The following is a 25609-nucleotide window of genomic DNA, read 5'->3' as shown; positions in this document are numbered from 1 at the left end:
TAGACGTGTTCTTATATATCTTTTATGTGTAATTTAAATAAAAGGCGGAGTTTTCACATATCGACCGTGTGTGCAGCTGTTTTCCAGTGACTACAATCAAGTCCGTCTCCCTTTTAATTTGTAGATTTACAAAAACGCACGAGTGTCGCTTTAATTTGAAAAACTAATTGTTTTGACTTGATTTGTTGTCCCGTTGCCTTGGTAAAATGCCTATAGCCTAAGGGCACGGCCTCCTTTTGATTATTCTTTTAATAATCTACAAAATAAAACATTTCAGTAACATAAACAGACACAGGGCAAGGTAAACTAAATGGCACACATAATTACAGACATATTTAAAATAATTGTACATTATCGTAACGTAATACAGATGAATAGCGCAGCCACGGGGGCGCATGGGTAAGTGGGGAATGCCCCATTGGACCGAGGCAAATTACCCATGAGGCCCCAGCGCGGCTCAGTTAAAAGATAGTTTTATGATGGTTAGGTTGTACAATTATTAAATACGTGTGTAATTGTTAGTATCATTTAGTTTAGCTTGCCTTGTGTCTGTTTATGTGACTGTACAGTCGTTGTCACTCCCGCCATGTGTGTGTCGCCATCTCATAACACCTGTTCATATAAGAGTTTTATGGGTAAATTCAACATCATTAAAAGCTCCTACTTGTTTACCCTGTGTGCTACCATATTCCACCAACCACAATTATGTCTGTTATTCTTTTAAGAACCCATATGTCTATCAACTTTTACTCCAGTGCAAACCACAATATAGCAAAATGCACATGTTTAATCATTTATTAAGCTGATTAGTCTTTGCAACACATTATTCTTATCATTCTTCCGTAGTGCAGCTAGGCTACTTCCGTTATGCTTTCCATTCCACAATCTAGAGTCTTAAAGAATTCAAATTCCTGCTGTGTGACCTTCAGAGTCGCCTGCTTCACAACCCATGTGAGCTGTCTAGAACCACACAGGTGCTTCACTCTGGTAACGTTATTTACAGGTGGCAAGGGCAGCATATTTCTCCAGCAACATCTTTAGAGTTTGGCTTCCAATACCACTGACCATTCTCATGCGCTAAAGAGTCACAAGCATATTTTTACAATCACAATGATTGGCACCTTTCATGACACTTTTAAAGCCACCTGTGTTGAAAATCGTGCCCATGTCTCTAAGCAGCCATGTCTCAACACAGAAGATACTTCTCCAAAGCTCATGGGCACACCACACCAGAGACATGAACTCTCTTCAGCAAGATCACAGCCTCCAACATCTTTCAAGCAATTCCATCACATAAACCAAGCTGTTTGGGCTAGGACAAACATTCACAAGTTCCTGATCCAAAGAGACCATAAAGTCTACATACAAAGCCATACATAACCCATGAGTAGTCCATAAGTAGAATATCAGCAAAGGCTCCTGCATATAGAGCATGTGTGCTGCAATATTCCACACACCACAATGATGTATGCCATCCTTTTAAGAAAGCACTTGTCTACCAACTTTTACTCCAGTGCAAACCACAATATAGCAAAATGCACATGTTTAATCATTTATTAAGCTGATTAGTCTTTGCAATACATTATTCTTATCATTCTTCCGTAGTGCAGCTAGGCTACTTCCGTTATGCTTTCCATTCCACAATCTAGAGTCTTAAAGAATTCAAATTCCTGCTGTGTGACCTTCAGAGTCGCCTGCTTCACAACCCATGTGAGCTGTCTAGAAACACACAGGTGCTTCACTCTGGTAACGTTATTTACAGGTGGCAAGGGCAGCATATTTCTCCAGCAACATCTTTAGAGTTTGGCTTCCAATACCACTGACCATTCTCATGCGCTAAAGAGTCACAAGCATATTTTTACAATCACAATGATTGGCACCTTTCATGACACTTTTAAAGCCACCTGTGTTGAAAATCGTGCCCATGTCTCTAAGCAGCCATGTCTCAACACAGAAGATACTTCTCCAAAGCTCATGGGCACACCACACCAGAGACATGAACTCTCTTCAGCAAGATCACAGCCTCCAACATCTTTCAAGCAATTCCATCACATAAACCAAGCTGTTTGGGCTAGGACAAACATTCACAAGTTCCTGATCCAAAGAGACCATAAAGTCTACATACAAAGCCATAAATAACCCATGAATAGTCCATATACTGTTCACTAATTATATTTCTTATTACATTATATCCAGTCATCTTACAACAGTCCTCAGGACACGTATACTTCAAAAACGATAATAATTATCATTGGTCATTCTATAAAAAGAAGAAAATGTGAAATGTATTCTCACTATACCTGTTTAGAACAGTTTTGTATATGTCAAAACTCATTACAAAGGCACAGACTTTATCAAAATGACAAACTTTAGAGGTTAGAAAGTTAACACTATTTAATTTGTAAATGAACAAAAATGCACGAGTGTCGCTTTAATTTGAAAAACGAATTGTTTTGTCTTGATTTGTTGTCCCGTTGCCTTGGTAAAATGCCTATAGCCTAAGGGCACGGCCTCCTTTTGATTATTCTTTTATTAATCTACAAAATAAAACTTTTCAGTCACATAAACAGACACAGGGCAAGGTAAACTAAATAGCACACATAATTACAGACATATTTAAAATAATTGTACATTATCGTAACGTAATACAGATGAATAGCGCAGCCACGGGGGCGCATGGGTAAGTGGGGCATGCCCCATTGGACCGAGGCAAATTACCCATGAGGCCCCAGCGCGGCTCAGTTAAAAGATAGGTTTATGATGGTTAGGTTGTACAATTATTAAATACGTGTGTAATTGTTAGTATCATTTAGTTTAGCTTGCCTTGTGTCTGTTTATGTGACTGTACAGTCGTTGTCACTCCCGCCATGTTTGTGTCGCCATGTCATTAGACGTGTTCTTATATATCTTTTATGTGTAATTTAAATAAAAGGCGGAGTTTTCACATATCGACCGTGTGTGCAGCTGTTTTCCAGTGACTACAATCAAGTCCGTCTCCCTTTTAATTTGTAGATTTACAAAAACGCACGAGTGTCGCTTTAATTTGAAAAACTAATTGTTTTGACTTGATTTGTTGTCCCGTTGCCTTGGTAAAATGCCTATAGCCTAAGGGCACGGCCTCCTTTTGATTATTCTTTTAATAATCTACAAAATAAAACATTTCAGTAACATAAACAGACACAGGGCAAGGTAAACTAAATGGCACACATAATTACAGACATATTTAAAATAATTGTACATTATCGTAACGTAATACAGATGAATAGCGCAGCCACGGGGGCGCATGGGTAAGTGGGGAATGCCCCATTGGACCGAGGCAAATTACCCATGAGGCCCCAGCGCGGCTCAGTTAAAAGATAGTTTTATGATGGTTAGGTTGTACAATTATTAAATACGTGTGTAATTGTTAGTATCATTTAGTTTAGCTTGCCTTGTGTCTGTTTATGTGACTGTACAGTCATTGTCACTCCCGCCATGTGTGTGTCGACATCTCATAACACCTGTTCATATAAGAGTTTTATGGGTAAATTCAACATCATTAAAAGCTCCTACTTGTTTACCCTGTGTGCTACCATATTCCACCAACCACAATTATGTCTGTTATTCTTTTAAGAACCCATATGTCTATCAACTTTTACTCCAGTGCAAACCACAATATAGCAAAATGCACATGTTTAATCATTTATTAAGCTGATTAGTCTTTGCAACACATTATTCTTATCATTCTTCCGTAGTGCAGCTAGGCTACTTCCGTTATGCTTTCCATTCCACAATCTAGAGTCTTAAAGAATTCAAATTCCTGCTGTGTGACCTTCAGAGTCGCCTGCTTCACAACCCATGTGAGCTGTCTAGAACCACACAGGTGCTTCACTCTGGTAACGTTATTTACAGGTGGCAAGGGCAGCATATTTCTCCAGCAACATCTTTAGAGTTTGGCTTCCAATACCACTGACCATTCTCATGCGCTAAAGAGTCACAAGCATATTTTTACAATCACAATGATTGGCACCTTTCATGACACTTTTAAAGCCACCTGTGTTGAAAATCGTGCCCATGTCTCTAAGCAGCCATGTCTCAACACAGAAGATACTTCTCCAAAGCTCATGGGCACACCACACCAGAGACATGAACTCTCTTCAGCAAGATCACAGCCTCCAACATCTTTCAAGCAATTCCATCACATAAACCAAGCTGTTTGGGCTAGGACAAACATTCACAAGTTCCTGATCCAAAGAGACCATAAAGTCTACATACAAAGCCATACATAACCCATGAGTAGTCCATAAGTAGAATATCAGCAAAGGCTCCTGCATATAGAGCATGTGTGCTGCAATATTCCACACACCACAATGATGTATGCCATCCTTTTAAGAAAGCACTTGTCTACCAACTTTTACTCCAGTGCAAACCACAATATAGCAAAATGCACATGTTTAATCATTTATTAAGCTGATTAGTCTTTGCAATACATTATTCTTATCATTCTTCCGTAGTGCAGCTAGGCTACTTCCGTTATGCTTTCCATTCCACAATCTAGAGTCTTAAAGAATTCAAATTCCTGCTGTGTGACCTTCAGAGTCGCCTGCTTCACAACCCATGTGAGCTGTCTAGAAACACACAGGTGCTTCACTCTGGTAACGTTATTTACAGGTGGCAAGGGCAGCATATTTCTCCAGCAACATCTTTAGAGTTTGGCTTCCAATACCACTGACCATTCTCATGCGCTAAAGAGTCACAAGCATATTTTTACAATCACAATGATTGGCACCTTTCATGACACTTTTAAAGCCACCTGTGTTGAAAATCGTGCCCATGTCTCTAAGCAGCCATGTCTCAACACAGAAGATACTTCTCCAAAGCTCATGGGCACACCACACCAGAGACATGAACTCTCTTCAGCAAGATCACAGCCTCCAACATCTTTCAAGCAATTCCATCACATAAACCAAGCTGTTTGGGCTAGGACAAACATTCACAAGTTCCTGATCCAAAGAGACCATAAAGTCTACATACAAAGCCATAAATAACCCATGAATAGTCCATATACTGTTCACTAATTATATTTCTTATTACATTATATCCAGTCATCTTACAACAGTCCTCAGGACACGTATACTTCAAAAACGATAATAATTATCATTGGTCATTCTATAAAAAGAAGAAAATGTGAAATGTATTCTCACTATACCTGTTTAGAACAGTTTTGTATATGTCAAAACTCATTACAAAGGCACAGACTTTATCAAAATGACAAACTTTAGAGGTTAGAAAGTTAACACTATTTAATTTGTAAATGAACAAAAATGCACGAGTGTCGCTTTAATTTGAAAAACGAATTGTTTTGTCTTGATTTGTTGTCCCGTTGCCTTGGTAAAATGCCTATAGCCTAAGGGCACGGCCTCCTTTTGATTATTCTTTTATTAATCTACAAAATAAAACTTTTCAGTCACATAAACAGACACAGGGCAAGGTAAACTAAATAGCACACATAATTACAGACATATTTAAAATAATTGTACATTATCGTAACGTAATACAGATGAATAGCGCAGCCACGGGGGCGCATGGGTAAGTGGGGCATGCCCCATTGGACCGAGGCAAATTACCCATGAGGCCCCAGCGCGGCTCAGTTAAAAGATAGGTTTATGATGGTTAGGTTGTACAATTATTAAATACGTGTGTAATTGTTAGTATCATTTAGTTTAGCTTGCCTTGTGTCTGTTTATGTGACTGTACAGTCGTTGTCACTCCCGCCATGTTTGTGTCGCCATGTCATTAGACGTGTTCTTATATATCTTTTATGTGTAATTTAAATAAAAGGCGGAGTTTTCACATATCGACCGTGTGTGCAGCTGTTTTCCAGTGACTACAATCAAGTCCGTCTCCCTTTTAATTTGTAGATTTACAAAAACGCACGAGTGTCGCTTTAATTTGAAAAACTAATTGTTTTGACTTGATTTGTTGTCCCGTTGCCTTGGTAAAATGCCTATAGCCTAAGGGCACGGCCTCCTTTTGATTATTCTTTTAATAATCTACAAAATAAAACATTTCAGTAACATAAACAGACACAGGGCAAGGTAAACTAAATGGCACACATAATTACAGACATATTTAAAATAATTGTACATTATCGTAACGTAATACAGATGAATAGCGCAGCCACGGGGGCGCATGGGTAAGTGGGGAATGCCCCATTGGACCGAGGCAAATTACCCATGAGGCCCCAGCGCGGCTCAGTTAAAAGATAGTTTTATGATGGTTAGGTTGTACAATTATTAAATACGTGTGTAATTGTTAGTATCATTTAGTTTAGCTTGCCTTGTGTCTGTTTATGTGACTGTACAGTCGTTGTCACTCCCGCCATGTGTGTGTCGCCATCTCATAACACCTGTTCATATAAGAGTTTTATGGGTAAATTCAACATCATTAAAAGCTCCTACTTGTTTACCCTGTGTGCTACCATATTCCACCAACCACAATTATGTCTGTTATTCTTTTAAGAACCCATATGTCTATCAACTTTTACTCCAGTGCAAACCACAATATAGCAAAATGCACATGTTTAATCATTTATTAAGCTGATTAGTCTTTGCAACACATTATTCTTATCATTCTTCCGTAGTGCAGCTAGGCTACTTCCGTTATGCTTTCCATTCCACAATCTAGAGTCTTAAAGAATTCAAATTCCTGCTGTGTGACCTTCAGAGTCGCCTGCTTCACAACCCATGTGAGCTGTCTAGAACCACACAGGTGCTTCACTCTGGTAACGTTATTTACAGGTGGCAAGGGCAGCATATTTCTCCAGCAACATCTTTAGAGTTTGGCTTCCAATACCACTGACCATTCTCATGCGCTAAAGAGTCACAAGCATATTTTTACAATCACAATGATTGGCACCTTTCATGACACTTTTAAAGCCACCTGTGTTGAAAATCGTGCCCATGTCTCTAAGCAGCCATGTCTCAACACAGAAGATACTTCTCCAAAGCTCATGGGCACACCACACCAGAGACATGAACTCTCTTCAGCAAGATCACAGCCTCCAACATCTTTCAAGCAATTCCATCACATAAACCAAGCTGTTTGGGCTAGGACAAACATTCACAAGTTCCTGATCCAAAGAGACCATAAAGTCTACATACAAAGCCATAAATAACCCATGAATAGTCCATATACTGTTCACTAATTATATTTCTTATTACATTATATCCAGTCATCTTACAACAGTCCTCAGGACACGTATACTTCAAAAACGATAATAATTATCATTGGTCATTCTATAAAAAGAAGAAAATGTGAAATGTATTCTCACTATACCTGTTTAGAACAGTTTTGTATATGTCAAAACTCATTACAAAGGCACAGACTTTATCAAAATGACAAACTTTAGAGGTTAGAAAGTTAACACTATTTAATTTGTAAATGAACAAAAATGCACGAGTGTCGCTTTAATTTGAAAAACGAATTGTTTTGTCTTGATTTGTTGTCCCGTTGCCTTGGTAAAATGCCTATAGCCTAAGGGCACGGCCTCCTTTTGATTATTCTTTTATTAATCTACAAAATAAAACTTTTCAGTCACATAAACAGACACAGGGCAAGGTAAACTAAATAGCACACATAATTACAGACATATTTAAAATAATTGTACATTATCGTAACGTAATACAGATGAATAGCGCAGCCACGGGGGCGCATGGGTAAGTGGGGCATGCCCCATTGGACCGAGGCAAATTACCCATGAGGCCCCAGCGCGGCTCAGTTAAAAGATAGGTTTATGATGGTTAGGTTGTACAATTATTAAATACGTGTGTAATTGTTAGTATCATTTAGTTTAGCTTGCCTTGTGTCTGTTTATGTGACTGTACAGTCGTTGTCACTCCCGCCATGTTTGTGTCGCCATGTCATTAGACGTGTTCTTATATATCTTTTATGTGTAATTTAAATAAAAGGCGGAGTTTTCACATATCGACCGTGTGTGCAGCTGTTTTCCAGTGACTACAATCAAGTCCGTCTCCCTTTTAATTTGTAGATTTACAAAAACGCACGAGTGTCGCTTTAATTTGAAAAACTAATTGTTTTGACTTGATTTGTTGTCCCGTTGCCTTGGTAAAATGCCTATAGCCTAAGGGCACGGCCTCCTTTTGATTATTCTTTTAATAATCTACAAAATAAAACATTTCAGTAACATAAACAGACACAGGGCAAGGTAAACTAAATGGCACACATAATTACAGACATATTTAAAATAATTGTACATTATCGTAACGTAATACAGATGAATAGCGCAGCCACGGGGGCGCATGGGTAAGTGGGGAATGCCCCATTGGACCGAGGCAAATTACCCATGAGGCCCCAGCGCGGCTCAGTTAAAAGATAGTTTTATGATGGTTAGGTTGTACAATTATTAAATACGTGTGTAATTGTTAGTATCATTTAGTTTAGCTTGCCTTGTGTCTGTTTATGTGACTGTACAGTCGTTGTCACTCCCGCCATGTGTGTGTCGCCATCTCATAACACCTGTTCATATAAGAGTTTTATGGGTAAATTCAACATCATTAAAAGCTCCTACTTGTTTACCCTGTGTGCTACCATATTCCACCAACCACAATTATGTCTGTTATTCTTTTAAGAACCCATATGTCTATCAACTTTTACTCCAGTGCAAACCACAATATAGCAAAATGCACATGTTTAATCATTTATTAAGCTGATTAGTCTTTGCAACACATTATTCTTATCATTCTTCCGTAGTGCAGCTAGGCTACTTCCGTTATGCTTTCCATTCCACAATCTAGAGTCTTAAAGAATTCAAATTCCTGCTGTGTGACCTTCAGAGTCGCCTGCTTCACAACCCATGTGAGCTGTCTAGAACCACACAGGTGCTTCACTCTGGTAACGTTATTTACAGGTGGCAAGGGCAGCATATTTCTCCAGCAACATCTTTAGAGTTTGGCTTCCAATACCACTGACCATTCTCATGCGCTAAAGAGTCACAAGCATATTTTTACAATCACAATGATTGGCACCTTTCATGACACTTTTAAAGCCACCTGTGTTGAAAATCGTGCCCATGTCTCTAAGCAGCCATGTCTCAACACAGAAGATACTTCTCCAAAGCTCATGGGCACACCACACCAGAGACATGAACTCTCTTCAGCAAGATCACAGCCTCCAACATCTTTCAAGCAATTCCATCACATAAACCAAGCTGTTTGGGCTAGGACAAACATTCACAAGTTCCTGATCCAAAGAGACCATAAAGTCTACATACAAAGCCATACATAACCCATGAGTAGTCCATAAGTAGAATATCAGCAAAGGCTCCTGCATATAGAGCATGTGTGCTGCAATATTCCACACACCACAATGATGTATGCCATCCTTTTAAGAAAGCACTTGTCTACCAACTTTTACTCCAGTGCAAACCACAATATAGCAAAATGCACATGTTTAATCATTTATTAAGCTGATTAGTCTTTGCAATACATTATTCTTATCATTCTTCCGTAGTGCAGCTAGGCTACTTCCGTTATGCTTTCCATTCCACAATCTAGAGTCTTAAAGAATTCAAATTCCTGCTGTGTGACCTTCAGAGTCGCCTGCTTCACAACCCATGTGAGCTGTCTAGAAACACACAGGTGCTTCACTCTGGTAACGTTATTTACAGGTGGCAAGGGCAGCATATTTCTCCAGCAACATCTTTAGAGTTTGGCTTCCAATACCACTGACCATTCTCATGCGCTAAAGAGTCACAAGCATATTTTTACAATCACAATGATTGGCACCTTTCATGACACTTTTAAAGCCACCTGTGTTGAAAATCGTGCCCATGTCTCTAAGCAGCCATGTCTCAACACAGAAGATACTTCTCCAAAGCTCATGGGCACACCACACCAGAGACATGAACTCTCTTCAGCAAGATCACAGCCTCCAACATCTTTCAAGCAATTCCATCACATAAACCAAGCTGTTTGGGCTAGGACAAACATTCACAAGTTCCTGATCCAAAGAGACCATAAAGTCTACATACAAAGCCATAAATAACCCATGAATAGTCCATATACTGTTCACTAATTATATTTCTTATTACATTATATCCAGTCATCTTACAACAGTCCTCAGGACACGTATACTTCAAAAACGATAATAATTATCATTGGTCATTCTATAAAAAGAAGAAAATGTGAAATGTATTCTCACTATACCTGTTTAGAACAGTTTTGTATATGTCAAAACTCATTACAAAGGCACAGACTTTATCAAAATGACAAACTTTAGAGGTTAGAAAGTTAACACTATTTAATTTGTAAATGAACAAAAATGCACGAGTGTCGCTTTAATTTGAAAAACGAATTGTTTTGTCTTGATTTGTTGTCCCGTTGCCTTGGTAAAATGCCTATAGCCTAAGGGCACGGCCTCCTTTTGATTATTCTTTTATTAATCTACAAAATAAAACTTTTCAGTCACATAAACAGACACAGGGCAAGGTAAACTAAATAGCACACATAATTACAGACATATTTAAAATAATTGTACATTATCGTAACGTAATACAGATGAATAGCGCAGCCACGGGGGCGCATGGGTAAGTGGGGCATGCCCCATTGGACCGAGGCAAATTACCCATGAGGCCCCAGCGCGGCTCAGTTAAAAGATAGGTTTATGATGGTTAGGTTGTACAATTATTAAATACGTGTGTAATTGTTAGTATCATTTAGTTTAGCTTGCCTTGTGTCTGTTTATGTGACTGTACAGTCGTTGTCACTCCCGCCATGTTTGTGTCGCCATGTCATTAGACGTGTTCTTATATATCTTTTATGTGTAATTTAAATAAAAGGCGGAGTTTTCACATATCGACCGTGTGTGCAGCTGTTTTCCAGTGACTACAATCAAGTCCGTCTCCCTTTTAATTTGTAGATTTACAAAAACGCACGAGTGTCGCTTTAATTTGAAAAACTAATTGTTTTGACTTGATTTGTTGTCCCGTTGCCTTGGTAAAATGCCTATAGCCTAAGGGCACGGCCTCCTTTTGATTATTCTTTTAATAATCTACAAAATAAAACATTTCAGTAACATAAACAGACACAGGGCAAGGTAAACTAAATGGCACACATAATTACAGACATATTTAAAATAATTGTACATTATCGTAACGTAATACAGATGAATAGCGCAGCCACGGGGGCGCATGGGTAAGTGGGGAATGCCCCATTGGACCGAGGCAAATTACCCATGAGGCCCCAGCGCGGCTCAGTTAAAAGATAGTTTTATGATGGTTAGGTTGTACAATTATTAAATACGTGTGTAATTGTTAGTATCATTTAGTTTAGCTTGCCTTGTGTCTGTTTATGTGACTGTACAGTCGTTGTCACTCCCGCCATGTGTGTGTCGCCATCTCATAACACCTGTTCATATAAGAGTTTTATGGGTAAATTCAACATCATTAAAAGCTCCTACTTGTTTACCCTGTGTGCTACCATATTCCACCAACCACAATTATGTCTGTTATTCTTTTAAGAACCCATATGTCTATCAACTTTTACTCCAGTGCAAACCACAATATAGCAAAATGCACATGTTTAATCATTTATTAAGCTGATTAGTCTTTGCAACACATTATTCTTATCATTCTTCCGTAGTGCAGCTAGGCTACTTCCGTTATGCTTTCCATTCCACAATCTAGAGTCTTAAAGAATTCAAATTCCTGCTGTGTGACCTTCAGAGTCGCCTGCTTCACAACCCATGTGAGCTGTCTAGAACCACACAGGTGCTTCACTCTGGTAACGTTATTTACAGGTGGCAAGGGCAGCATATTTCTCCAGCAACATCTTTAGAGTTTGGCTTCCAATACCACTGACCATTCTCATGCGCTAAAGAGTCACAAGCATATTTTTACAATCACAATGATTGGCACCTTTCATGACACTTTTAAAGCCACCTGTGTTGAAAATCGTGCCCATGTCTCTAAGCAGCCATGTCTCAACACAGAAGATACTTCTCCAAAGCTCATGGGCACACCACACCAGAGACATGAACTCTCTTCAGCAAGATCACAGCCTCCAACATCTTTCAAGCAATTCCATCACATAAACCAAGCTGTTTGGGCTAGGACAAACATTCACAAGTTCCTGATCCAAAGAGACCATAAAGTCTACATACAAAGCCATACATAACCCATGAGTAGTCCATAAGTAGAATATCAGCAAAGGCTCCTGCATATAGAGCATGTGTGCTGCAATATTCCACACACCACAATGATGTATGCCATCCTTTTAAGAAAGCACTTGTCTACCAACTTTTACTCCAGTGCAAACCACAATATAGCAAAATGCACATGTTTAATCATTTATTAAGCTGATTAGTCTTTGCAATACATTATTCTTATCATTCTTCCGTAGTGCAGCTAGGCTACTTCCGTTATGCTTTCCATTCCACAATCTAGAGTCTTAAAGAATTCAAATTCCTGCTGTGTGACCTTCAGAGTCGCCTGCTTCACAACCCATGTGAGCTGTCTAGAAACACACAGGTGCTTCACTCTGGTAACGTTATTTACAGGTGGCAAGGGCAGCATATTTCTCCAGCAACATCTTTAGAGTTTGGCTTCCAATACCACTGACCATTCTCATGCGCTAAAGAGTCACAAGCATATTTTTACAATCACAATGATTGGCACCTTTCATGACACTTTTAAAGCCACCTGTGTTGAAAATCGTGCCCATGTCTCTAAGCAGCCATGTCTCAACACAGAAGATACTTCTCCAAAGCTCATGGGCACACCACACCAGAGACATGAACTCTCTTCAGCAAGATCACAGCCTCCAACATCTTTCAAGCAATTCCATCACATAAACCAAGCTGTTTGGGCTAGGACAAACATTCACAAGTTCCTGATCCAAAGAGACCATAAAGTCTACATACAAAGCCATAAATAACCCATGAATAGTCCATATACTGTTCACTAATTATATTTCTTATTACATTATATCCAGTCATCTTACAACAGTCCTCAGGACACGTATACTTCAAAAACGATAATAATTATCATTGGTCATTCTATAAAAAGAAGAAAATGTGAAATGTATTCTCACTATACCTGTTTAGAACAGTTTTGTATATGTCAAAACTCATTACAAAGGCACAGACTTTATCAAAATGACAAACTTTAGAGGTTAGAAAGTTAACACTATTTAATTTGTAAATGAACAAAAATGCACGAGTGTCGCTTTAATTTGAAAAACGAATTGTTTTGTCTTGATTTGTTGTCCCGTTGCCTTGGTAAAATGCCTATAGCCTAAGGGCACGGCCTCCTTTTGATTATTCTTTTATTAATCTACAAAATAAAACTTTTCAGTCACATAAACAGACACAGGGCAAGGTAAACTAAATAGCACACATAATTACAGACATATTTAAAATAATTGTACATTATCGTAACGTAATACAGATGAATAGCGCAGCCACGGGGGCGCATGGGTAAGTGGGGCATGCCCCATTGGACCGAGGCAAATTACCCATGAGGCCCCAGCGCGGCTCAGTTAAAAGATAGGTTTATGATGGTTAGGTTGTACAATTATTAAATACGTGTGTAATTGTTAGTATCATTTAGTTTAGCTTGCCTTGTGTCTGTTTATGTGACTGTACAGTCGTTGTCACTCCCGCCATGTTTGTGTCGCCATGTCATTAGACGTGTTCTTATATATCTTTTATGTGTAATTTAAATAAAAGGCGGAGTTTTCACATATCGACCGTGTGTGCAGCTGTTTTCCAGTGACTACAATCAAGTCCGTCTCCCTTTTAATTTGTAGATTTACAAAAACGCACGAGTGTCGCTTTAATTTGAAAAACTAATTGTTTTGACTTGATTTGTTGTCCCGTTGCCTTGGTAAAATGCCTATAGCCTAAGGGCACGGCCTCCTTTTGATTATTCTTTTAATAATCTACAAAATAAAACATTTCAGTAACATAAACAGACACAGGGCAAGGTAAACTAAATGGCACACATAATTACAGACATATTTAAAATAATTGTACATTATCGTAACGTAATACAGATGAATAGCGCAGCCACGGGGGCGCATGGGTAAGTGGGGAATGCCCCATTGGACCGAGGCAAATTACCCATGAGGCCCCAGCGCGGCTCAGTTAAAAGATAGTTTTATGATGGTTAGGTTGTACAATTATTAAATACGTGTGTAATTGTTAGTATCATTTAGTTTAGCTTGCCTTGTGTCTGTTTATGTGACTGTACAGTCGTTGTCACTCCCGCCATGTGTGTGTCGCCATCTCATAACACCTGTTCATATAAGAGTTTTATGGGTAAATTCAACATCATTAAAAGCTCCTACTTGTTTACCCTGTGTGCTACCATATTCCACCAACCACAATTATGTCTGTTATTCTTTTAAGAACCCATATGTCTATCAACTTTTACTCCAGTGCAAACCACAATATAGCAAAATGCACATGTTTAATCATTTATTAAGCTGATTAGTCTTTGCAACACATTATTCTTATCATTCTTCCGTAGTGCAGCTAGGCTACTTCCGTTATGCTTTCCATTCCACAATCTAGAGTCTTAAAGAATTCAAATTCCTGCTGTGTGACCTTCAGAGTCGCCTGCTTCACAACCCATGTGAGCTGTCTAGAACCACACAGGTGCTTCACTCTGGTAACGTTATTTACAGGTGGCAAGGGCAGCATATTTCTCCAGCAACATCTTTAGAGTTTGGCTTCCAATACCACTGACCATTCTCATGCGCTAAAGAGTCACAAGCATATTTTTACAATCACAATGATTGGCACCTTTCATGACACTTTTAAAGCCACCTGTGTTGAAAATCGTGCCCATGTCTCTAAGCAGCCATGTCTCAACACAGAAGATACTTCTCCAAAGCTCATGGGCACACCACACCAGAGACATGAACTCTCTTCAGCAAGATCACAGCCTCCAACATCTTTCAAGCAATTCCATCACATAAACCAAGCTGTTTGGGCTAGGACAAACATTCACAAGTTCCTGATCCAAAGAGACCATAAAGTCTACATACAAAGCCATAAATAACCCATGAATAGTCCATATACTGTTCACTAATTATATTTCTTATTACATTATATCCAGTCATCTTACAACAGTCCTCAGGACACGTATACTTCAAAAACGATAATAATTATCATTGGTCATTCTATAAAAAGAAGAAAATGTGAAATGTATTCTCACTATACCTGTTTAGAACAGTTTTGTATATGTCAAAACTCATTACAAAGGCACAGACTTTATCAAAATGACAAACTTTAGAGGTTAGAAAGTTAACACTATTTAATTTGTAAATGAACAAAAATGCACGAGTGTCGCTTTAATTTGAAAAACGAATTGTTTTGTCTTGATTTGTTGTCCCGTTGCCTTGGTAAAATGCCTATAGCCTAAGGGCACGGCCTCCTTTTGATTATTCTTTTATTAATCTACAAAATAAAACTTTTCAGTCACATAAACAGACACAGGGCAAGGTAAACTAAATAGCACACATAATTACAGACATATTTAAAATAATTGTACATTATCGTAACGTAATACAGATGAATAGCGCAGCCACGGGGGCGCATGGGTAAGTGGGGCATGCCCCATTGGACCGAGGCAAATTACCCATGAGGCCCCAGCGCGGCTCAGTTAAAAGATAGGTTTATGATGGTTAGGTTGTACAATTATTAAATACGTGTGTAATTGTTAGTATCATTTAGTTTAGCTTGCCTTGTGTCTGTTTATGTGACTGTACAGTCGTTGTCACTCCCGCCATGTTTGTGTCGCCATGTCATTAGACGTGTTCTTATATATCTTTTATGTGTAATTTAAATAAAAGGCGGAGTTTTCACATATCGACCGTGTGTGCAGCTGTTTTCCAGTGACTACAATCAAGTCCGTCTCCCTTTTAATTTGTAGATTTACAAAAACGCACGAGTGTCGCTTTAATTTGAAAAACTAATTGTTTTGACTTGATTTGTTGTCCCGTTGCCTTGGTAAAATGCCTATAGCCTAAGGGCACGGCCTCCTTTTGATTATTCTTTTAATAATCTACAAAATAAAACATTTCAGTAACATAAACAGACACAGGGCAAGGTAAACTAAATGGCACACATAATTACAGACATATTTAAAATAATTGTACATTATCGTAACGTAATACAGATGAATAGCGCAGCCACGGGGGCGCATGGGTAAGTGGGGAATGCCCCATTGGACCGAGGCAAATTACCCATGAGGCCCCAGCGCGGCTCAGTTAAAAGATAGTTTTATGATGGTTAGGTTGTACAATTATTAAATACGTGTGTAATTGTTAGTATCATTTAGTTTAGCTTGCCTTGTGTCTGTTTATGTGACTGTACAGTCGTTGTCACTCCCGCCATGTGTGTGTCGCCATCTCATAACACCTGTTCATATAAGAGTTTTATGGGTAAATTCAACATCATTAAAAGCTCCTACTTGTTTACCCTGTGTGCTACCATATTCCACCAACCACAATTATGTCTGTTATTCTTTTAAGAACCCATATGTCTATCAACTTTTACTCCAGTGCAAACCACAATATAGCAAAATGCACATGTTTAATCATTTATTAAGCTGATTAGTCTTTGCAACACATTATTCTTATCATTCTTCCGTAGTGCAGCTAGGCTACTTCCGTTATGCTTTCCATTCCACAATCTAGAGTCTTAAAGAATTCAAATTCCTGCTGTGTGACCTTCAGAGTCGCCTGCTTCACAACCCATGTGAGCTGTCTAGAACCACACAGGTGCTTCACTCTGGTAACGTTATTTACAGGTGGCAAGGGCAGCATATTTCTCCAGCAACATCTTTAGAGTTTGGCTTCCAATACCACTGACCATTCTCATGCGCTAAAGAGTCACAAGCATATTTTTACAATCACAATGATTGGCACCTTTCATGACACTTTTAAAGCCACCTGTGTTGAAAATCGTGCCCATGTCTCTAAGCAGCCATGTCTCAACACAGAAGATACTTCTCCAAAGCTCATGGGCACACCACACCAGAGACATGAACTCTCTTCAGCAAGATCACAGCCTCCAACATCTTTCAAGCAATTCCATCACATAAACCAAGCTGTTTGGGCTAGGACAAACATTCACAAGTTCCTGATCCAAAGAGACCATAAAGTCTACATACAAAGCCATACATAACCCATGAGTAGTCCATAAGTAGAATATCAGCAAAGGCTCCTGCATATAGAGCATGTGTGCTGCAATATTCCACACACCACAATGATGTATGCCATCCTTTTAAGAAAGCACTTGTCTACCAACTTTTACTCCAGTGCAAACCACAATATAGCAAAATGCACATGTTTAATCATTTATTAAGCTGATTAGTCTTTGCAATACATTATTCTTATCATTCTTCCGTAGTGCAGCTAGGCTACTTCCGTTATGCTTTCCATTCCACAATCTAGAGTCTTAAAGAATTCAAATTCCTGCTGTGTGACCTTCAGAGTCGCCTGCTTCACAACCCATGTGAGCTGTCTAGAAACACACAGGTGCTTCACTCTGGTAACGTTATTTACAGGTGGCAAGGGCAGCATATTTCTCCAGCAACATCTTTAGAGTTTGGCTTCCAATACCACTGACCATTCTCATGCGCTAAAGAGTCACAAGCATATTTTTACAATCACAATGATTGGCACCTTTCATGACACTTTTAAAGCCACCTGTGTTGAAAATCGTGCCCATGTCTCTAAGCAGCCATGTCTCAACACAGAAGATACTTCTCCAAAGCTCATGGGCACACCACACCAGAGACATGAACTCTCTTCAGCAAGATCACAGCCTCCAACATCTTTCAAGCAATTCCATCACATAAACCAAGCTGTTTGGGCTAGGACAAACATTCACAAGTTCCTGATCCAAAGAGACCATAAAGTCTACATACAAAGCCATAAATAACCCATGAATAGTCCATATACTGTTCACTAATTATATTTCTTATTACATTATATCCAGTCATCTTACAACAGTCCTCAGGACACGTATACTTCAAAAACGATAATAATTATCATTGGTCATTCTATAAAAAGAAGAAAATGTGAAATGTATTCTCACTATACCTGTTTAGAACAGTTTTGTATATGTCAAAACTCATTACAAAGGCACAGACTTTATCAAAATGACAAACTTTAGAGGTTAGAAAGTTAACACTATTTAATTTGTAAATGAACAAAAATGCACGAGTGTCGCTTTAATTTGAAAAACGAATTGTTTTGTCTTGATTTGTTGTCCCGTTGCCTTGGTAAAATGCCTATAGCCTAAGGGCACGGCCTCCTTTTGATTATTCTTTTATTAATCTACAAAATAAAACTTTTCAGTCACATAAACAGACACAGGGCAAGGTAAACTAAATAGCACACATAATTACAGACATATTTAAAATAATTGTACATTATCGTAACGTAATACAGATGAATAGCGCAGCCACGGGGGCGCATGGGTAAGTGGGGCATGCCCCATTGGACCGAGGCAAATTACCCATGAGGCCCCAGCGCGGCTCAGTTAAAAGATAGGTTTATGATGGTTAGGTTGTACAATTATTAAATACGTGTGTAATTGTTAGTATCATTTAGTTTAGCTTGCCTTGTGTCTGTTTATGTGACTGTACAGTCGTTGTCACTCCCGCCATGTTTGTGTCGCCATGTCATTAGACGTGTTCTTATATATCTTTTATGTGTAATTTAAATAAAAGGCGGAGTTTTCACATATCGACCGTGTGTGCAGCTGTTTTCCAGTGACTACAATCAAGTCCGTCTCCCTTTTAATTTGTAGATTTACAAAAACGCACGAGTGTCGCTTTAATTTGAAAAACTAATTGTTTTGACTTGATTTGTTGTCCCGTTGCCTTGGTAAAATGCCTATAGCCTAAGGGCACGGCCTCCTTTTGATTATTCTTTTAATAATCTACAAAATAAAACATTTCAGTAACATAAACAGACACAGGGCAAGGTAAACTAAATGGCACACATAATTACAGACATATTTAAAATAATTGTACATTATCGTAACGTAATACAGATGAATAGCGCAGCCACGGGGGCGCATGGGTAAGTGGGGAATGCCCCATTGGACCGAGGCAAATTACCCATGAGGCCCCAGCGCGGCTCAGTTAAAAGATAGTTTTATGATGGTTAGGTTGTACAATTATTAAATACGTGTGTAATTGTTAGTATCATTTAGTTTAGCTTGCCTTGTGTCTGTTTATGTGACTGTACAGTCGTTGTCACTCCCGCCATGTGTGTGTCGCCATCTCATAACACCTGTTCATATAAGAGTTTTATGGGTAAATTCAACATCATTAAAAGCTCCTACTTGTTTACCCTGTGTGCTACCATATTCCACCAACCACAATTATGTCTGTTATTCTTTTAAGAACCCATATGTCTATCAACTTTTACTCCAGTGCAAACCACAATATAGCAAAATGCACATGTTTAATCATTTATTAAGCTGATTAGTCTTTGCAACACATTATTCTTATCATTCTTCCGTAGTGCAGCTAGGCTACTTCCGTTATGCTTTCCATTCCACAATCTAGAGTCTTAAAGAATTCAAATTCCTGCTGTGTGACCTTCAGAGTCGCCTGCTTCACAACCCATGTGAGCTGTCTAGAACCACACAGGTGCTTCACTCTGGTAACGTTATTTACAGGTGGCAAGGGCAGCATATTTCTCCAGCAACATCTTTAGAGTTTGGCTTCCAATACCACTGACCATTCTCATGCGCTAAAGAGTCACAAGCATATTTTTACAATCACAATGATTGGCACCTTTCATGACACTTTTAAAGCCACCTGTGTTGAAAATCGTGCCCATGTCTCTAAGCAGCCATGTCTCAACACAGAAGATACTTCTCCAAAGCTCATGGGCACACCACACCAGAGACATGAACTCTCTTCAGCAAGATCACAGCCTCCAACATCTTTCAAGCAATTCCATCACATAAACCAAGCTGTTTGGGCTAGGACAAACATTCACAAGTTCCTGATCCAAAGAGACCATAAAGTCTACATACAAAGCCATACATAACCCATGAGTAGTCCATAAGTAGAATATCAGCAAAGGCTCCTGCATATAGAGCATGTGTGCTGCAATATTCCACACACCACAATGATGTATGCCATCCTTTTAAGAAAGCACTTGTCTACCAACTTTTACTCCAGTGCAAACCACAATATAGCAAAATGCACATGTTTAATCATTTATTAAGCTGATTAGTCTTTGCAATACATTATTCTTATCATTCTTCCGTAGTGCAGCTAGGCTACTTCCGTTATGCTTTCCATTCCACAATCTAGAGTCTTAAAGAATTCAAATTCCTGCTGTGTGACCTTCAGAGTCGCCTGCTTCACAACCCATGTGAGCTGTCTAGAAACACACAGGTGCTTCACTCTGGTAACGTTATTTACAGGTGGCAAGGGCAGCATATTTCTCCAGCAACATCTTTAGAGTTTGGCTTCCAATACCACTGACCATTCTCATGCGCTAAAGAGTCACAAGCATATTTTTACAATCACAATGATTGGCACCTTTCATGACACTTTTAAAGCCACCTGTGTTGAAAATCGTGCCCATGTCTCTAAGCAGCCATGTCTCAACACAGAAGATACTTCTCCAAAGCTCATGGGCACACCACACCAGAGACATGAACTCTCTTCAGCAAGATCACAGCCTCCAACATCTTTCAAGCAATTCCATCACATAAACCAAGCTGTTTGGGCTAGGACAAACATTCACAAGTTCCTGATCCAAAGAGACCATAAAGTCTACATACAAAGCCATAAATAACCCATGAATAGTCCATATACTGTTCACTAATTATATTTCTTATTACATTATATCCAGTCATCTTACAACAGTCCTCAGGACACGTATACTTCAAAAACGATAATAATTATCATTGGTCATTCTATAAAAAGAAGAAAATGTGAAATGTATTCTCACTATACCTGTTTAGAACAGTTTTGTATATGTCAAAACTCATTACAAAGGCACAGACTTTATCAAAATGACAAACTTTAGAGGTTAGAAAGTTAACACTATTTAATTTGTAAATGAACAAAAATGCACGAGTGTCGCTTTAATTTGAAAAACGAATTGTTTTGTCTTGATTTGTTGTCCCGTTGCCTTGGTAAAATGCCTATAGCCTAAGGGCACGGCCTCCTTTTGATTATTCTTTTATTAATCTACAAAATAAAACTTTTCAGTCACATAAACAGACACAGGGCAAGGTAAACTAAATAGCACACATAATTACAGACATATTTAAAATAATTGTACATTATCGTAACGTAATACAGATGAATAGCGCAGCCACGGGGGCGCATGGGTAAGTGGGCATGCCCCATTGGACCGAGGCAAATTACCCATGAGGCCCCAGCGCGGCTCAGTTAAAAGATAGGTTTATGATGGTTAGGTTGTACAATTATTAAATACGTGTGTAATTGTTAGTATCATTTAGTTTAGCTTGCCTTGTGTCTGTTTATGTGACTGTACAGTCGTTGTCACTCCCGCCATGTTTGTGTCGCCATGTCATTAGACGTGTTCTTATATATCTTTTATGTGTAATTTAAATAAAAGGCGGAGTTTTCACATATCGACCGTGTGTGCAGCTGTTTTCCAGTGACTACAATCAAGTCCGTCTCCCTTTTAATTTGTAGATTTACAAAAACGCACGAGTGTCGCTTTAATTTGAAAAACTAATTGTTTTGACTTGATTTGTTGTCCCGTTGCCTTGGTAAAATGCCTATAGCCTAAGGGCACGGCCTCCTTTTGATTATTCTTTTAATAATCTACAAAATAAAACATTTCAGTAACATAAACAGACACAGGGCAAGGTAAACTAAATGGCACACATAATTACAGACATATTTAAAATAATTGTACATTATCGTAACGTAATACAGATGAATAGCGCAGCCACGGGGGCGCATGGGTAAGTGGGGAATGCCCCATTGGACCGAGGCAAATTACCCATGAGGCCCCAGCGCGGCTCAGTTAAAAGATAGTTTTATGATGGTTAGGTTGTACAATTATTAAATACGTGTGTAATTGTTAGTATCATTTAGTTTAGCTTGCCTTGTGTCTGTTTATGTGACTGTACAGTCGTTGTCACTCCCGCCATGTGTGTGTCGCCATCTCATAACACCTGTTCATATAAGAGTTTTATGGGTAAATTCAACATCATTAAAAGCTCCTACTTGTTTACCCTGTGTGCTACCATATTCCACCAACCACAATTATGTCTGTTATTCTTTTAAGAACCCATATGTCTATCAACTTTTACTCCAGTGCAAACCACAATATAGCAAAATGCACATGTTTAATCATTTATTAAGCTGATTAGTCTTTGCAACACATTATTCTTATCATTCTTCCGTAGTGCAGCTAGGCTACTTCCGTTATGCTTTCCATTCCACAATCTAGAGTCTTAAAGAATTCAAATTCCTGCTGTGTGACCTTCAGAGTCGCCTGCTTCACAACCCATGTGAGCTGTCTAGAACCACACAGGTGCTTCACTCTGGTAACGTTATTTACAGGTGGCAAGGGCAGCATATTTCTCCAGCAACATCTTTAGAGTTTGGCTTCCAATACCACTGACCATTCTCATGCGCTAAAGAGTCACAAGCATATTTTTACAATCACAATGATTGGCACCTTTCATGACACTTTTAAAGCCACCTGTGTTGAAAATCGTGCCCATGTCTCTAAGCAGCCATGTCTCAACACAGAAGATACTTCTCCAAAGCTCATGGGCACACCACACCAGAGACATGAACTCTCTTCAGCAAGATCACAGCCTCCAACATCTTTCAAGCAATTCCATCACATAAACCAAGCTGTTTGGGCTAGGACAAACATTCACAAGTTCCTGATCCAAAGAGACCATAAAGTCTACATACAAAGCCATACATAACCCATGAGTAGTCCATAAGTAGAATATCAGCAAAGGCTCCTGCATATAGAGCATGTGTGCTGCAATATTCCACACACCACAATGATGTATGCCATCCTTTTAAGAAAGCACTTGTCTACCAACTTTTACTCCAGTGCAAACCACAATATAGCAAAATGCACATGTTTAATCATTTATTAAGCTGATTAGTCTTTGCAATACATTATTCTTATCATTCTTCCGTAGTGCAGCTAGGCTACTTCCGTTATGCTTTCCATTCCACAATCTAGAGTCTTAAAGAATTCAAATTCCTGCTGTGTGACCTTCAGAGTCGCCTGCTTCACAACCCATGTGAGCTGTCTAGAAACACACAGGTGCTTCACTCTGGTAACGTTATTTACAGGTGGCAAGGGCAGCATATTTCTCCAGCAACATCTTTAGAGTTTGGCTTCCAATACCACTGACCATTCTCATGCGCTAAAGAGTCACAAGCATATTTTTACAATCACAATGATTGGCACCTTTCATGACACTTTTAAAGCCACCTGTGTTGAAAATCGTGCCCATGTCTCTAAGCAGCCATGTCTCAACACAGAAGATACTTCTCCAAAGCTCATGGGCACACCACACCAGAGACATGAACTCTCTTCAGCAAGATCACAGCCTCCAACATCTTTCAAGCAATTCCATCACATAAACCAAGCTGTTTGGGCTAGGACAAACATTCACAAGTTCCTGATCCAAAGAGACCATAAAGTCTACATACAAAGCCATACATAACCCATGAGTAGTCCATAAGTAGAATATCAGCAAAGGCTCCTGCATATAGAGCATGTGTGCTGCAATATTCCACACACCCACAATGATGTATGCCATCCTTTTAAGAAAGCACTTGTCTACCAACTTTTACTCCAGTGCAAACCACAATATAGCAAAATGCACATGTTTAATCATTTATTAAGCTGATTAGTCTTTGCAATACATTATTCTTATCATTCTTCCGTAGTGCAGCTAGGCTACTTCCGTTATGCTTTCCATTCCACAATCTAGAGTCTTAAAGAATTCAAATTCCTGCTGTGTGACCTTCAGAGTCGCCTGCTTCACAACCCATGTGAGCTGTCTAGAAACACACAGGTGCTTCACTCTGGTAACGTTATTTACAGGTGGCAAGGGCAGCATATTTCTCCAGCAACATCTTTAGAGTTTGGCTTCCAATACCACTGACCATTCTCATGCGCTAAAGAGTCACAAGCATATTTTTACAATCACAATGATTGGCACCTTTCATGACACTTTTAAAGCCACCTGTGTTGAAAATCGTGCCATGTCTCTAAGCAGCCATGTCTCAACACAGAAGATACTTCTCCAAAGCTCATGGGCACACCACACCAGAGACATGAACTCTCTTCAGCAAGATCACAGCCTCCAACATCTTTCAAGCAATTCCATCACATAAACCAAGCTGTTTGGGCTAGGACAAACATTCACAAGTTCCTGATCCAAAGAGACCATAAAGTCTACATACAAAGCCATAAATAACCCATGAATAGTCCATATACTGTTCACTAATTATATTTCTTATTACATTATATCCAGTCATCTTACAACAGTCCTCAGGACACGTATACTTCAAAAACGATAATAATTATCATTGGTCATTCTATAAAAAGAAGAAAATGTGAAATGTATTCTCACTATACCTGTTTAGAACAGTTTTGTATATGTCAAAACTCATTACAAAGGCACAGACTTTATCAAAATGACAAACTTTAGAGGTTAGAAAGTTAACACTATTTAATTTGTAAATGAACAAAAATGCACGAGTGTCGCTTTAATTTGAAAAACGAATTGTTTTGTCTTGATTTGTTGTCCCGTTGCCTTGGTAAAATGCCTATAGCCTAAGGGCACGGCCTCCTTTTGATTATTCTTTTATTAATCTACAAAATAAAACTTTTCAGTCACATAAACAGACACAGGGCAAGGTAAACTAAATAGCACACATAATTACAGACATATTTAAAATAATTGTACATTATCGTAACGTAATACAGATGAATAGCGCAGCCACGGGGGCGCATGGGTAAGTGGGGCATGCCCATTGGACCGAGGCAAATTACCCATGAGGCCCCAGCGCGGCTCAGTTAAAAGATAGGTTTATGATGGTTAGGTTGTACAATTATTAAATACGTGTGTAATTGTTAGTATCATTTAGTTTAGCTTGCCTTGTGTCTGTTTATGTGACTGTACAGTCGTTGTCACTCCCCGCCATGTTTGTGTCGCCATGTCATTAGACGTGTTCTTATATATCTTTTATGTGTAATTTAAATAAAAGGCGGAGTTTTCACATATCGACCGTGTGTGCAGCTGTTTTCCAGTGACTACAATCAAGTCCGTCTCCCTTTTAATTTGTAGATTTACAAAAACGCACGAGTGTCGCTTTAATTTGAAAAACTAATTGTTTTGACTTGATTTGTTGTCCCGTTGCCTTGGTAAAATGCCTATAGCCTAAGGGCACGGCCTCCTTTTGATTATTCTTTTAATAATCTACAAAATAAAACATTTCAGTAACATAAACAGACACAGGGCAAGGTAAACTAAATGGCACACATAATTACAGACATATTTAAAATAATTGTACATTATCGTAACGTAATACAGATGAATA

The sequence above is a fragment of the Brachyhypopomus gauderio genome, unplaced genomic scaffold (genome assembly GCF_052324685.1).
Source record: "Brachyhypopomus gauderio isolate BG-103 unplaced genomic scaffold, BGAUD_0.2 sc67, whole genome shotgun sequence".
Lineage (NCBI taxonomy): Eukaryota > Metazoa > Chordata > Actinopteri > Gymnotiformes > Hypopomidae > Brachyhypopomus > Brachyhypopomus gauderio.
This window is presented reverse-complemented; position numbering follows the sequence as displayed.